The sequence below is a fragment of the Ambystoma mexicanum genome, chromosome 4q (genome assembly GCF_040938575.1).
Source record: "Ambystoma mexicanum isolate Mex_15411 chromosome 4q, UKY_AmexF1_1, whole genome shotgun sequence".
Lineage (NCBI taxonomy): Eukaryota > Metazoa > Chordata > Amphibia > Caudata > Ambystomatidae > Ambystoma > Ambystoma mexicanum.
Window position 1 is genome coordinate 801,630,108 of NC_090928.1, and position 14,119 is coordinate 801,644,226.

Consider the following 14,119-nt stretch of genomic DNA (forward strand, 5'->3'; position numbering starts at 1 on the left):
TGTTTGTGCAGTCATGCCACCACCCCCTGCAACACTGGGAGATGCAGTTCTTGCATCTGGCACTGGCGCCCATGTGACCCGGCAGTCCGTTTCATCAACTGCCACAGTCCCAAGGGTAGTGGTAGCTGCAGGTGCAGCTGTGGACACCACCACCCAGGCTCAGGTTCTGCCAGTGCAGGCAGTGTTGGCACTTGAAGAGTCCATGGAAGATTTCCAGCAGGTCAGGAGGCACAGCGTACATGCACGCAGGGCTGCCCTGGCCGAGGCAGGTGTCCCTGGGGCAGTAATGTCATCTGCTGCCCCGACCAGCCGGGTGTTGGCAAGTGCAGGGGCAGATGCAGCCAACAACACCCCAGTTGTGAGTCTACCAACCAGGACAGTTGCGGTGAATGACCCTGGCACAGCGGATGTTGCTGCACAGGGTCCATTCCAGGGAACCCAGCAGCCACTGACGCAAGTCAGGCCTTCGGTCGTCCTTCCACCTGCCACTCCTTTGGTTCAATCCACGCTGTGCCACTGGCCATACTGATTATTCGCCAGCCAGGGTCCACACCACCATCCAAGAGGAGTAAGGTTACATCTACACCACAGGCTGGGACCCCAGACACAGCCACAGACTCCTGTGTGTCAAGGAAGAAGCCTTTCTGTGCGCAGGAACTGGACTCCCTTGTGGACTACATGCAGGACCACGGCCGTGAGATGCTAGTGGGGCCGAACTGTCAAACTAATGCTGCCCATCGGAATACCCACTGGAAGCATGTCACGGATAATGTGAGTGCATTCGGCCATGAGGTGCGCACAGCTGGCGAGTGCAAGAAGCGTTGGGATGACCTCAAACGCAGCGCTAAGGCGAAGCATGCCTCTAATTACAGCATGACTCTGGTGAATGGCAGTGGGCCACCACCTGAGGAGGATGACCTCACTCCGCACGAGTCACTCGTTGCGGAGTTCATACCGGCAGAATCGGTCGAAGGAGTAGGAGAGATGCAGGATTTTGATGCCCCGTCCAGTGAGTGTTGTTGCGTGTTTGTTGAGCCCATGTGTGTTTTACTTGTGTTATGTCTTGTGCATGACTGCCACTACATGTCATGTGTACATGGTTGTCATGTGCAATTCATGAAATGCTTCACTGATGCTGCATGCTGTGCTGGATGGTGGACATGTAGAGCAGACGGGGACTGTCCTCATCACCACACTTGCACCCTACTCACATGCTAGTCACCCGGATGACCCTCCGGTCCATGTTCCAGCTTACTGGCCCTTCTGCATGTAGCCAGGGGTGTCTTTCCTCTCCGCACTGGGACTATGTCATTGCATGACTGACGTGCATGTGTCCTCTGCCTGCATGCTGGTACTCCACGTAGGCATGCCCTTTTCCCCTCCACCCCCCCTGCACCCCAATTTCACCATTGCACTGGTGTGCATCATTTTTTTTGTTTTCTTTTTTTTTTTGTTTTATTGGTTAAACAAAGTTAAACCTTTAACATTCCTTTAACAATCCCTCCTCAAAGAGGTGGAGGTCCCCCAAATTAGGTTCAAGGCCAAAATCCCTAAATGATCGCCCCTAGGCCAGAATCTCCAGTTATTTGGGTGACGTCCACCTCAGGCTCCCCCTCCTCCTGCTCCAGTTTTAAGGATTCAACAAATTTCAATGCGTCCAAAGTACGGCCGACTTTCTCAGCTGTGATGAGCCTTTCCCAATACTCTTCTTCATTCTCCTCCGAGATCAGGCTCGTATAATTTCCCATGTACATCAGGCGATTCAATACCAGGTTCGGACAAGTTAGCATCACGTGCCTTATAGTTTCCAGTTGGTCCTTCTTTCTGCAAAATCTACAATATGCTAGTGATTTGTCAATTTGCCTTCTTTGCCACCTTATTTCTCTCGAGTGCCAGATGTTAAATCAACAGCGCATAAGCAGAACTCGGTAGTGCTGTGAGGGAAATTTCATCAAATATGGAGGTAACATGTTCAGAGCTTTGCGTTCCCAGATGACATTATGACATAGGTCTCGTGTTAATTTCTTTTCCTGTGTTTCCTCCCAGTCTTTTTCCCGATTTGTTCTTTTAGCCTTATCTGGGTTATTTTTCAGGGTGTCTTCAGGGATCGCAAGGTATTTTAAAGTATCTTCACATCTCATTTTGCAGTCTTGGAGAATTGAATCACTACTGAAAGCCCCTGGCTTTGCTAGGATTCTAAATGGCACGGGTGGATTGTCCAAAATACACTTTCTATAAAGAGATAGTGATTTCCACGTGGTGATTGAAGTGATGGATTGCAGTCTTAGTTCCGATCTTATAAGTTCCAAGGGTAGCGAATTTGGAAGGCGCAAGATCTTTTGCCAGAAATAGGCTTCGCATAGGTTCCAGACCTCCCATCTTAGGACTATAAGGACCTCGGCTCCATATGTAATGACGGCCACTACCTTTTGCTTATAGAAGGTCTTAATCGGCAACAGAGAAAATTTCCCATATCTACGATGTAGAAGTAGCCCTTGGTTAACCAGACTTTTTAATTTTTCTCTGATCAGGGTATAATGGGCCTGCTCATTGCAGTTCCTATTAATTCTTATCCCGAGGTAGATCGTAGTGTCGACTACTGCAAGTTTTTCTTTTTCCAATGACCAAGTCTGAATTTTCCCTGCTAGTTTCTTTCCACGGGTTGATTTCATAGTCAAAATCACAGATTTGTTTGCATTTACTTTCATGTCATTGGCTTTAAGATAGTCATTGAAAGCCTCAATCCTGCGCTGAAGACCTATCGGTGTCTGGTCTATAAACACTGCGTCATCCGCATATAGCATCCATGGTATCTCTATGCCATTTACCTTCTGTGGGAAGGCCCGGATCTGATCTTGTGAAGACTTCATATCAGCGATATAGAGTATAAAGAGAAAAGGGGCGAGGGCACATCCCTTGATACCTCGGGATGTCTTGATCCGCCTTGATAGTCCTCCATTTGCAGTAATTTGAACCTGGATCGAGGTATCAGTATACAGTGCCTGGATTGCCTCCAATAGGTCCACAGGGCATTCCAAATTCCTCAGTTTTGCCCAAAGCCGTTCTCTATTTATTCCATTGAATGCCTGTTCGAGATCTATAAAGGCCAAGTAGATCGTTGATTTTCCATTTATGGCCTTTGCTTTTAATATATTGATCAGGAACAGGTTAAGGCAGGTGCCCACTCCACTCACAAAAGCAGTTTGTCTCTCGTCCAAGTTTCCGGCTTGAGCTGCCCATTTCTTTAAATCCCGTACGAGGATGGAGGCGAAGAGCTTGCCAATGGAGTCTAGTAGCGCAATCGGCCTGTAATTTCTTGGATTGCCGCGGTCACCTTTTTTAAAAATAGGCACGATGTAGGCCTCCGACCACGTAGTTGGAATTTGTTTGGTTCTCGCTACTTGTTTGAAAAGTGCGTAAATTAGGTCTGACCAGCCTTCCATGTTTTCTTTCAACATTTTGTTGGAGACGCCATCTGGACCGGCAACCCTGGAAGAGCTTAATTTTTTGATCAGTATTTGAATGTCTTCTCTATCGAAGTTCAATGTCCGGGTAGCGTTTCCGGTTCTTTTCTCGACTACTTTTTCCTCATTCTTCCCTTTAAACAGGGCAGTATAGTGGTCGAACCAGTTTTTCTCAGAGACTTGGTTGATACCTATGCCGATTCATTTGAATCTCTGTTGTTAATTAGATCCAAGGTACTTTTCGTATTATTTGTTGCTAAGGCTGCCATCATTTGTTCCGCGTGTCTTTGAGTTCTTTGGTATCTGGTTGATCGCAGCCAATTCTTGTAGGTTTGTCGGCATTTTCTTTCCAGTTCACATTTGTCTAAGCTATGAGACTTTTTTATACGCCTGAGGTCAGCTCTGTATCGTTTTCGTCTGGCGACTACATGTTCATTAAAGGCGTGTTTCCTTCTGACCTGCTTCAGTTTAGATGAATTGTACGGTAAGCTTTAAACAGCCATTTATAATCGACCACCTCCCCGCCCTTTTCTACGGCTTCCTTGAAGTTTTCCGCCTGTATTGGTATAATCTGAGCCTGTTTCTTCCCCACGATATCTATGTTTCCATCAGTTTTCCTCCCTTTGAGAAAGCTCTTGAATCCCATGCAAGCTCAGTTTCCAGAAGAGAGTGGTCACTATTAGCTTGCTTGATGACTCGAAATGATTTTATCCAGGCAAGCGTATCTCTTCCCACAAAACAATAGTCCAAGCATGCTCTCAATTCTCCACTATGCCAAGTGTCGGCCCCCCTGAGGTTGCCATTTGTTTGGCTGTTTAACATCATCATATCCCGTATGTCCATTTCCTTCATCCATTGGCTTTCTTTTCCTGTAAGATTTTCAATCTCTTTAATTTTGCCCCCTTTGTCTAGGAGCTTGATGTTTAAATCACCGTTCAGCAATATGAGCTGATCTTCTTCCTCCATCCTGGACTTGTCAATGCCATTCGTGATAGATTTCAAGTATGACCCTGGGTTTGGCATATTTTCCCTCCAGTATGTATTAATCAATAGCAAGTTGGTCATCTCCTCCTGATTTTCTGTTGTAGAGACTATTTTCAATATTTGAACATAAGGATTTGGAGCTTCATGCTTGAGTATTTGTAAGTGGCTATCGATTTTTTTTTAATACCAAAAGGCCTGCAAACGGTCGGCCTTTCAGTCCCTTTTTTGCCGGATTCAAGTAAACTTCATAACCTTCACATATTGGAGGTTCACACAGCCATGATTCTTGGATGCAAATGAGATCATATTTGGCCAAGAAATAGCTTTCCTTCGAGAACAGATGATGAAATCCTCTGGTATTCCATGAGGCACAGCGAACGGATCCATTTCCAACTTCCTTATTCTATTGTTTTTTTTTTTAGTTGCGATCATTTGCCATGGGAGGCCAATAATTTGTTTTATTTTCAGTTTTGTTTTCATTTGTTTTACCCTTCCTTGGGTTTTTTTAATTATCTACCGTAAACCTCAAAGATTTTAGTTTTTCAACATTTTCTTTGGTGCTGTATGAATGGTTTTCGGGGTTTTTATTTCCTTCTTTTTCGTTTTCATTTGGAGTCTTCCTCTTCTTTTCCTCTTTTTCTTGACCATTTTTTTCTCCCTTTTTTCCCATAGATTCTTCTTCCGTGCAGGATAAGACCTCATTATTAGCATGTCTTCTGTCCTTTGGTGATATATTAGTACTATCAGGCTTGATGTCATCCTCTAATTCCGTCAAACGAAATCCCTTTTTTCTTAGGATGTCAGTAGCCTCCAGAAATTTCTGCTTGATGTCATTTGAATTAAGATGCAATATAACTTGGTCCATTCTCTGTTCTCTTGGGAATTCCACAACTGTAATGTCCTCAGTAGATATCATGCGTAGAGCTGATGTTTGGTTACAAAGCAAGACTACATAGCTCCTATTGAGCAAAGCCCTTCTTGGTCCATTCAATGTCGTCTCTAATTTCAAATAGCATTCTTTTGATGGGGCTTTACTCAAAGGAGGGATGGACACTTTTATTCCTTTGTTGATCTTCTTTGTTTCTTTAATTCTGTTTTTACCATCCTGTTTTAGATGAAAACTTTCAAGTTGAAATCGTACCCTCCTTTCTTTGGTAGCTAGCTCCTGTCTTTTTTATTCTAAGGTTTTGAAGTTAGCAGGATTGTCATCAGCCTCATTGACTTCCTCCCTTTCCGATGAGTCGGACCGGCTTCTTGTCTCCTTTGAGATTTTAGGCAGGACATCTCGTTGGTGTTTCTTGCGATCAGAGGGATTAGGGCTCCTCTCCACAATCTCCCAGTTGTTCATAGTTTTCCATTCTGATGGGCTAATGCTTTCCCACTCTTCGTCCTCCCTATTTTCTTCCATAATGTCAATCAGGTCACTTAGATCTTCTCGTTGGTCTGACTCATCTCCATTATCCTCCAAGGAGGGAGGAGGGTTTTTTCCCCCTCCCACGTCCTTTGCATTCATGTCCTCCGAAATGTTTGTGTCTCCCATTTCCAGTTCTCTCCTCGGCTTCTTTGCCTGTCAGAGGTTTTCTCTTCTTGGGGGCGTTCTTAGATTCCTTAAGAATGCCCTGGAACCATTTATCATTTCGTTTTAAGCCTTCATGTTTTGTTTTTTTACCATTTTCGTTTGTTTTTTTCTTCTGCTCATTTCCCTTTTCTGAGGACAGGTCCTTGGATGTTCCACCACTAAACATAGCAAAATTAGATTTTTCTGATTGAATTTTTGAGTCACGACTTCCCACCCCCTTACAACCGGGAGAGATCAAAATAACCTCTTCGGTCATTAGCTCAGTTTGCAAGGGTTGGTTTGGTTTATTTTGACTCAATTTCATGGGGCCTTTCCCTCGGCATGGATTTTCAACCATGCTTACCTCATCTTTTTTCTGTTTGTATAAATTTCGCATCCACTTGCAATCTTCCAGAACCGTCTCCATCAATAAGGACTTATCATTAGCATCTCTCCTTGCCAGATCAGTGAGGCGATTTTGCCATGTATGGGATTTTTCGGCTTCTTTGTCCATTCGTACATTCAGATTCCGCAAGGACAATTCCATTTGTATATTTGCCTCTTTAATTTGTATGTTAATAGTAGTCATCTCTTTCACAGAGTCATTTATCATCTCATACAATTTTAGATATGGTGCCAGTGTGATATTCAATGAGGTCATGATCACTTGCTGGAGGTGTTTCATATCCTTTTCTCTATCAGTTTGGTAAGCGTCTTTAATTAGGTGTATAATTTGATCTTTCGTAAAGATTTCAGATCACTGCTTTTGGTCATCCGACAAGGACATCTGAGTCATTTTCGTTATCATTTGGGGTTCTACAGATTGTCCTTGTGGTTTTAAGCTTGACGGTCTATCTTCGAGGCATGGATTTCTCCTCTCAATTAAAGATCTTTGTGACAAGGTCATTGACCTGAAGTCTCTCTGGGTTTTTGTTGCAAAGACCTCGGCCCCCACGGCCTCCAACTCCAGGGAGCTCCCTTTAGTTTGCTCCTTTTCCAGTTCGGCCATTTTCTCGCTTATTAGAGAGAAACTCCTCCTTTTTTCTCTCTCTATTTTCCCCGTCAAGAGAGTGAGGTCTTGCATAATTTCGTTAGCTAAACTTGAATTACTCAAGTTAGCTGATGGCAACATTGTCTTTCCTTCAGTGCCTGTAATTTTGGATGGAGTTTCACTTCCAAAATCCCACAGGGTTTTCTTTTCTAGTCTGGCCTTTGGAGGGAGCGTCCCCTTAGGGTAAGGCATCGCTGGCATAGCTTTGTGTAGGGTCTGAGAAGGAGATTCTCGGTCAGTTAGATCATTTGAGAGCAGGGCATTTGCCCCTAACTGGGTATTTTTTTTGGGGGCTCTTTTCCTTGAGCCACTGACATCTGTTATCTTCCCTGTATGGCTGGAAGATATTTCTTATCGTTGTGGTTTCCTCCATGGATCATAGATGTTGTCTTTTATTTTCTATTTCCTTGTTGGGATCCGGCAAGGCTTTCTCCCATAATTCCGAGTCATTTGTGTCCCACTGGTCCTCCTTTTCCCACACAGTATCAATCAGTAGAGATCTGTTTGTGGTTTCCTTTAAGGTCAGGGTAGGGGAGTTCAATGCCACATCCAGACTAGAATTTTCATCCAACATGCTTTCGCACATGTCCGCTATAGGTGTAGTTCCATAGTTGACTAAGTCATTAGTCGGCATGTTTACGGAATCATTTCCCCTTCTTGGGGAAATTAAAGATGGGATCGGACAACACGAGTCTCTCCCAGCATCAAGGTTGCTAGGTGGATCTAGTATTTCCGTCGTCTTTTCAAGGCTCTTATTGACCAGGAGAACTGGGGCTTTCTCGAGTAACACCCCTACCGTCTGGTTTTGTTTGACTATACTTTTTTCTTTATCTCCTGGGGGCGCAGTATTGATCGTTTTGCTGGAATCTCCTTCACCAGCAATTAGATCTAACTTCTTGACATGATCGGCATCCTCCTCATGCAAGCTTGGTGTTTCAAGGGGTGGAGGGAGATGACTCACGGGCTCTTCGAGAGTGGAAACTGTACAGGCCATAGGTTGAACAGGTGATTTTGGAGCTAACCGCACAGGGTCTTCAATAACCAAACTCGACATTTTTTCGCTACCCGTATCAGTTGCGTGGGCCCCCACAGACAAGCTTTTACGCTTCTTAGTACAGAAGGGTAAGCGAGATTGTTTCAGCATCGGCATGTTTTGTGCGCGCTCTGGGCTTCCATTCACTTCCGGGAGTAATGCAAATCTTTGCCTTACCTGCAAGCGAGTTCGCACGGCTGTTCCCGATGCATCCATATGTACAACCATAGGTTTCATCCTGTAGTGCAGCTCCTCACTACAAGCTTTATTTCCTCAGTCCTCAGCTCAGCCTATCGTGGCTGCTGGCTTATGCAGAATAATACTTACACAGCGAGCAGCCCAGCAGCCAAACAGCACAACAGCAGGATACTCCGTGGATTTGATGCCCTTTACACACTCGGGCTTAGCGCCGCAAGGGTGCTTGGAAAGTCTCTTTATAGCACTTCCTGGAGGCGGCGCCCGTGACCGGGGGCGGGAAAGGGGCGGAGCCAACTCAGCGCTACGGCGCGCTTTTCCCTTCTCCCTTCTCACTCCGTCAATGTCAGTTCAATGCGCAGCACCTCGCTCTCCTCTCACTACAAACAGCTGATAGTGGGAATGTAAGTGCAGCCACAGCACAACAGCAGGATACTCTGTGGATTCGATGCCCTTTGCGCGCTCGGGCTTAGCACCACAAGGGTGCTTGGGAAGTCTCTTTATAGCACTTCACGGAGGCGGCGCCCGTGACCGGTGGCGGGAAAAGGGCGGAGCCAACTCAGCGCTACGGCGCTCTTTTCCCTTCTCCCTTCTCACTCTGTCAATGTCAGTTCAATGCGCAGCACCTCGCTCTCCTCTCACTACAAACAGCTGATAGTGGGAATGTAGGTGCAGCCACAGCACAACAGCAGGATACTCTGTGGATTCGATGCCCTTTTGCGCGCTCGGGCTTAGCATGATTTTGGTGTACTGCAATGGCCTGTTCAAGCCTCCTGTGCACATGCTAACTTCCACCAGCCAACCTGCCAGACACATGCAGTGGGGTACATCCTCTGCCCTTCATGCAGGGTGTCTCACTTGGATTGTGCAGATGGCAGATGCTCCGCAGGGACATGAGTGCCCATTCATGTTCCATGGTCATTCCATGCATGACCCTATGTGTCCTTGACTGGATGTCAATTGTAGTATGTGTCCAGGATGACCTACATTTCATGGCATTTCATCAGCCATCCCATGCCCACTCTGGCTCAGTCCTGCATCACACACATGTTTAGGGTGTCACAGTCGCTGTGGGGCACAGGCCTCCCCCTGTTTCAGGCCCACTGACTGTGTCCAACTGGTGTAGTGGCTTCTGCACACATGGGTGTACTACTGAGGGTTCATCATGTGTCCTGCTTACTGTCCCCTTGTTATCTGCTGTGTTGTCAGTTGACTGAGATGATGCAATTGATGCTAGTCAACACTGTCTGCCAATACACAGGTCTTGGGTCTCCCTTTTGCTACCATGCAAGCCAACCCTACATTTTCACTTAGAGAGGGTGGGGGGTTTGCTTGTAGCCATGCAACCCATTGCATGCACATTGCACGTGATGCCTGAACTTGCCCTTGCACTGCCTTCATGTTTTTTGATACACACCATGAAGTACTTGTTCATGTAGATAGTGTGTAACGTACACATGTTCTGCACTGCATCAACCCACTTATAAGCCGTGTAACACCGTTCTACATGCCTACTCACTGGTGCAATGTCAAAGTGACCTGCCATCCATGGCAGGTTCTCATTTGTGTGTGACATGTCTGCTTCATGTGTTGGCTGTCTGTGTGATGTCTATGTGTGTGTGTGTGTTATGTGCTTCTGACATGTGTACTAATGTATTTATTTTTTCTCCACTTTTCAGATGATGACGCAATGGAGCCAGAGGATGGAGTTGTCATGCCAGGCACAGGGTTGTTATCACAACAGCAACCCGTCACAAGTGGGAGTCGTGGGGTGGTAGACCACAAGAACCCACATGTGCTACAGACCATCTTGTCTTTGGCTGGCAATTAGTCCAGCCCAGATGACCACCCTGACGTCCATGTCGAGTTGGATGTGCATCAGGTCCATTTGTCAGGGGTGAGTGATTCTGATGTGGACGCTCCTCTGCCCGCGACACATGCACTGAGGGGCCAGACGGTGGTGGGACCTCCACCTGTGGTGGATCGGGACGCAGGGTCACCCTCCACACCAGTCGCTGATGTGCCTGGGACATCACGTCGACAGGGTAATGTAGACCTGCAGCCGCGGGCGGTGCCAACCCGACAAGGACGGCCAGTCCTTGGGGCCCGCTGGTGTCAAGCCCAGCAATGCGGTGGCCGCGCGCCACTGAGGTATACTGAGTGGGAGCAAGACATGACTACCAATTCAGAACACCAGGGGCAGCAATTGAAAACATTGCTGTGAGCACGGAGCATGTGGCCCAATCCATGCTCCCCCTGCTATGCTAGGCAGGCGCTTCTCCAGCGGCGGGCGGCACAGTCCACAACCCGCTCGCTCAGGCTGGGCATGGCTCCATTAATTTATGTGGATTGTGATGTATGTTATTTTCTTGCCTGTATATGTGCTTGATGCACTTCATGCTGTAGACAGTAGCCTGCACCCTTGGCTTGTCAAAGTCACACTGATGGGGGGAGGAGTTTGGATGTAGGTCCGTAACCTGGCCCTGTGACAACCAGCATGAAGACACACACACAGGGAACTTTCCAGCCTTATTAGTATCTTTTATACCCTTTATGCAGGAAAATGAGCCTCCACACTACCTTTGCCAGCAGACACAGGGACAAGTAATCCTGATAACCTGCCACGTTCGGTGGTGCAGATGTGTGCATGTGTGCGCAGGCAGAAGCACAGGGCTTGTGCTCAGAGGTCTGACAGAAGCAGATGTGTTTCCAGGAGCTCCAGGCAAGGTGAGCAGCACAAGGGCCCACACTGCAGCCAACCTTCAACCAGGCCACTTGCACATGCATGCTAAGTAGCACCAGTGCTGGGGAGCTTTGGCAGACATTGTTTGAGAAGCGCACAGTACAGCTGACATGCGTTGAGGGCCAAATGCCAAGTGGCTTTACAAGTTGTCAGGGGCACACACAGGGGCCATCAAACATATCCTCGAGTACCCCCTGCTCCATTGAAGCAGAGGTATTAGGGCAGTAGCGTTCCTAGCCAGAAACTGATACAGCACACAGGGACACCCTGCGAGGCACAGACTTGTGTGCAGTGTATATCATTTGCATGTGCAAATTGCCACATGCACTACCTATTGAAATCCGCGGCTGCAAGAACACGACTTCTACTGAAGTTGCACCTCGCTATACACGTGTAGCAGCTCACCCAGGGACCATTGTATCATGTGTGATTCTTGACGCATTGATCTTCCATTTCCTGCATGCCCAGATGCGCCTGCCTTACTGCATTGACAGTGTATGAACCATGAGGGGGCCAAGCTAACGTAAAGGGTACAAAGCAGCAGACAGGAGTGTTTGTTAGTGGAGAAGTCACTTACTTTGGGGCATTATGGTGTTGTGTGTGTTGTTAACACACATTCTGATTAGTAACTCACGCTCTCTTTGCAGCATTGAACTGCTCCTGTTAGCAGACCTGAGAGTGCGCAAGCAGGAGGCCAGCACTCACCCCAGAGATAAGTCCTTCTTTGGCTTGCATTTGACTCATTTGGTACAATGTGCATGATGAACATGTTTTCTCTGATTGAGTATGTGTTATTGTGAATAGTAGTTTTTGTATTTTGACTACTTTCCCTTGCCAATCCGACTCCCCTATCTTGCCCCTCTTTCCGATTATCCTGCATACCAATGCCTGACCCTCCTTCCCCGCTGGGGTCTCAGAGGCCTGTGTAAGTTTGACCTTGCAGGCGCCCAGACCACAGAGAGAATGGTTGGTTCATGCCATTCCTGCGCCTGGACACCGGAGCTGTGACACTACCCATCAGTTGTTGCATCCTCATTGTATGTTATGTACCGTAAATGGTACCCATCCTGTAGGATCTTTGTTCAACTGTGCTACCTTGGTTGTTCTACCATTGTGCTTGTACATGTGCTTTGACATTTCCTGCTACTTCAAGTCATCTACTGGAGACTCTTCCAGGGTTTTTTGGTGCCTACAGGCTTTTTCCCTGGTTTGTGGGTTTGGCTCCTTGGAGTTCTCTGCGATTTGGTATTTTCAAGGTGGCCTCTGAGGGGGCTGGACCCTATTTACACGCAAGCTTGAACATGGAGACCAAGGGGTAGGGCGATCCTATAGCCAGGTAGACTTGAAGGAAGAAGGCTACATACCCCAGACACAGTTGTTCAGAAGGTCACGGTGATGTGTAAATGAGGGAGGGCCTTTTGGTGTTGGACAGTTGACTTGGGCTACAGTGTTTTGGGCACTCTGACATTGTAATTGTGGGGTACTACATACATGATGTGTTCTGCTGGTCAATTCCTGTTCCTATGTTGTGTTCACTTTTCAGGTGTCAGGGGATTGGTGTGGTTTGACATGCTGGGGTGTTCACATGGGCAATGTTCACATGTGATGTGTACAGGACACTGAGGGTCACTGGATTTCACATGCATATATTGAGTGCATGTACCTAATGACACACACAGTCGCGCAATGATCCACCACACATACAACGACCCTTCCATGGCCACAAGTGCACACAGATTGCCTTCTCGGGCCCGCTGTGTCCCTGCAGCTCATGATCTATTACCATTTGGGTATCCTGTACATGTGTCATTTGGTTATTGATTTGATTTGTCCTTTTCATGTGATGCTCAAGGTGTATCTGCAACACAATGGCTGCTCACTGTGCTGTGTGCTGAGCATTGTGTTGCAGGAGACACACACAGACACGGGTTCGGGAGTTGGGATTTTGCTGTGCCCAATGTGCATGTGAACAGGCATTCAGTGTTGTTTTCATGCTACGACTGGTGGAAAGCATTTGTGTCTGACCTTGTATGTGTGGGAGGTTGTTAGTCAGTCATTTCATCCTATTCCATGTCAGGCATCATTGTCTCGGGCCAGTTTTAATTTATGACATGTCAGTTCATATCTTATTGGTCATGTGTTGGGCTTTTGCTATTGCATGCCATGTCATGGTGTGGCAGACAAGGGTGATGTGGTTTGGGAGGGTTTGGGTGACATACCAGGGATTGTGATGGCCTGTTATGCGGGGGAGGAGGGTGATACACACCTTGCAAGCGTTCCTTTTGGTCACATAGGATTGGTTTTGTTTAAGTAGCTAGGGATGCACACAATGTAGCACTTCCGAGGCAACATTCTCAGGGTAGTAAGGTTGTGACAGTTGACTGTCTCTTTGTCATCATCGATTGTCACCTGGTATGCGCCAGCCCTGTGTGTACTCCGCTGGGGTGGGAGTTTAGGTGAAAAATGTGGCCACAAGCTGGGTCCGGGCTGCCTCGCCACGTGCCCTTTCCCCTCCCATGGGCAGCGCCTGTGCCTGTGGTTGGGGATGTGGGGGCACCACCATGTCCACGGTACGTCCCACCGTGTTGCAACATTGTGCAGGACACATGCTGCCACAATGATCCTGCACACTACTGGGGGTGCATATAGTAGCTGGCCGCCAGAGCTGTCAAGGGAGCGGAAGCGTGACTTGAGCACTCCGAATGTGCGCGCCACTATGCCCCTGGTTGCAATATGGGCAGTGTTGTATCTTACCTGGGGTGGTGTAGAGGGGTTCCGGTTTGGCGTCATCATGTGGTTGCTCAGAGGGTAGGCACTGCCCCCTGGGGAGGTGATAATGGTTGTGATTATTGGGGTTTGTGTATTTGTCTGTGTGTGACATGCATGCATGTGCACAGGCATTTGTACTCACCTAGGAGCCATGTGTCGCCATGCTGCCCAGCTTCCAGGGCCCGGCTCAGGGCGGACATTCTGTATATGAAACTGTCATGGGTAGAGCCAGGGTAGTTTGCATAGACAGAGGTGATGATTCCCTTTGCATTGCATACGACCTGCAGGTAGATGGAATGCCAGTGCTTGCGGTTCGATAGAT